General features: G+C 63.0%; 1 pseudogene; it reads left to right on the top strand.

Annotated features, from left to right (window-relative positions):
* LOC126435429 (large subunit ribosomal RNA) overlaps positions 1-2,500 on the top strand; it is a 7,955-nt pseudogene that overhangs the window by 2,649 nt on the left and 2,806 nt on the right.

Genomic DNA, 2,500 nt, shown 5'->3' with positions numbered 1-2,500 from the left:
TTAGCGTGCTCCTCCGGGGGCGCGCGGGTGCGCGGATTCTCTTCGGCCGCCATTCAACGATCAACTCAGAACTGGCACGGACTGGGGGAATCCGACTGTCTAATTAAAACAAAGCATTGCGATGGCCCTAGCGGGTGTTGACGCAATGTGATTTCTGCCCAGTGCTCTGAATGTCAACGTGAAGAAATTCAAGCAAGCGCGGGTAAACGGCGGGAGTAACTATGACTCTCTTAAGGTGGCCAAGTGGCGGCGGTGTGGCTGCATCCGGACTTGGCTTTTCGAAGTGCGGTCTTGATGTAGTCGTGCTGCTGCTGCGAGGTGCCTTCCTTGGGTTATAGTTACAGGGAGAGTGATGCGCAATACATGGGCCTAGCCCTCTTAGCCTCTCCTCTCCTGCGGTCTTCTCCCCTTCTCGTGGGCCCGCTGATTTTTGCAGAGTGGAAGACCGCACCAGGGGCTTGGGGGGGTTACCAGCCCCCCCTCGCATTATCCCTTTATAGTTGGGGGCAGCCGACAAGAAACAAGAGATGGTGGCCCTTCCGCTGAAGGTGCCACCCCAGCTACCCCAGCACCTATCCGGCCAACCGGCCGTAACGAAAATGCGATAGTTTGTGTAGCTCCCTTTGCTTGCAGTGAGTGCCACCGCACTTTTACCACGAAGAACGGTCTCGGGGTCCATCGCCGCCGCCAACACCCTGCGGCCGCCAACGCTGAGATCGTGACGGAGAGGCATCGCGCGAGGTGGACGGAGGAAGAAGTCCTGTCGCTCGCCAAGGCAGAGGCCGAACTGTTCCTGGAGAGGGACGCCCGGTTCTTCTTTGTAAATCAAGAACTTACCAGGATGTTCCCCGACCGAACGCTTGAGGCAATCAAGTGCCGACGGCGGCAAGCTGCCCACAAGCAGCTTGTCCGCCAATTCATGGAGGCACTTGAGATCGGTCGGGGTGAAGAGCCGGCGTCCCGCCGTGGAGCAGCGAGCTCGCTGCCTGACGCGGGCGAGGCCGCTGCGCCGCCCGTCGACGCAGCCGAGGACTTCGCGGCCGACACCACCGGGCCGCCGCCGGAGGGGCCGACTGACGCCGCCATCTGGGAGCATCTGGCGGGGCTACCTGCTTCCGCCCAGCGTTTCTCTGCCCTGGATCGAGTCATTGGTCTGGGGCGGGGCACGCCGCCCGATGTCATCCTGGGCATGCTCCCGGATGCCCTTGCGTCGGTCGGGTCCAGGGGGGAGAGGTCGATCACCAGGACACAGCGGCCGCGCCAACCATCCAAGCGGCCGCCTGCCGCCCCGCCGCTGCAGAAGCGCAAGCGGCGCCGCTGGGAATATGCGCGGACACAGGACGCCTTCCGTAGGTCGCGTGCGCGTTGCGTGCGCGGCTTGCTGGACGGCACCCTGCTGCAGCCGCCACCCGACATCCCCGGTCTGCTGGACTTCTGGGCGGACCTCTTCACGAAGAAGCCGATCTCCACCGCCGGCTTCATCCGTGACCGCCTTCTCCCGCACTCGGAGCCTGTCGCTCCTGAGTGCCTATGGGGGCCGGTCACACGTGAGGAGGTCGCTGCTGCCTTGCCGCCCAGGGGATCGGCAGCCGGGCCGGACGGCCTGACTCCAGCGGAGCTGCGGCGCCTGCCGCATGAAGTCCTGGTGAAACTCTTGAACCTCTTCCTCCTGGCCCGCGCCCTCCCCGAGCGTCTGCTTCGCGCCCGGACGTCACTTCTCCCCAAAACGGCTGCACCAACATCCCCCGCTGACTTTCGCCCCATTACGGTCTGCTCGGTGTTGGCGCGGACCTTTCACAAGGTTCTCGCGTCACGCCTGATGCGTGCATGTGCTGTGGACGAACGTCAGCGGGCATTCATCCCCCGGGATGGGATGTTGGAAAACACCTTCATCTTGGACACTGCTCTCACCGACGCAGTCCGCTCCTGTCGCTCTGTTTTTGTGGCATCGATCGACGTCTCTAAAGCGTTCGATTCGGTGGACCATGCCGCCCTCCGCCCCGTGCTGAGGGCTCATGGCCTGCCGGATTGCTTTATTGAGTACGTCGAAAGGTGTTACGAGGGTAGCACGACGGTGATAGCGGGCGGCGCCGACGTGGGCGTGCCCCTGCAGCCGGCTAGGGGTGTGCGTCAGGGTGACCCCCTCTCCCCCCTCCTTTTCAATTTTGCGGTGGACTATGTTTTGAGTCAACTTCCCTCCCACATCGGAGCTCGGATCCTTGGTCGCAGAGTTAACGCTGCGGCCTTCGCAGATGACGTCCTGCTTTTTGCATCGACCGCGAGGGGATTGCAGTCCCTCATCGACGCAGCCGTCGCAGCCCTCGCCCATCTGGGGCTGCAGATCAACGCCCGGAAGTGTTTCACCCTCGCCTTAGTCGCGTCTGGGCGCGACAAGAAGGTGAAGGTCGACGCCGACGTTACCTTCAAAGCGGGCAACGCCACCGTGCCCGCCCTACGTGTGGGTGAAACCTTCCGGTACCTGGGACTGCAATTCTCCACC

The sequence above is a fragment of the Schistocerca serialis genome, unplaced genomic scaffold (genome assembly GCF_023864345.2).
Source record: "Schistocerca serialis cubense isolate TAMUIC-IGC-003099 unplaced genomic scaffold, iqSchSeri2.2 HiC_scaffold_1206, whole genome shotgun sequence".
Taxonomy (NCBI): Eukaryota; Metazoa; Arthropoda; class Insecta; order Orthoptera; family Acrididae; genus Schistocerca; species Schistocerca serialis.
This window is presented reverse-complemented; position numbering and strand designations above follow the sequence as displayed.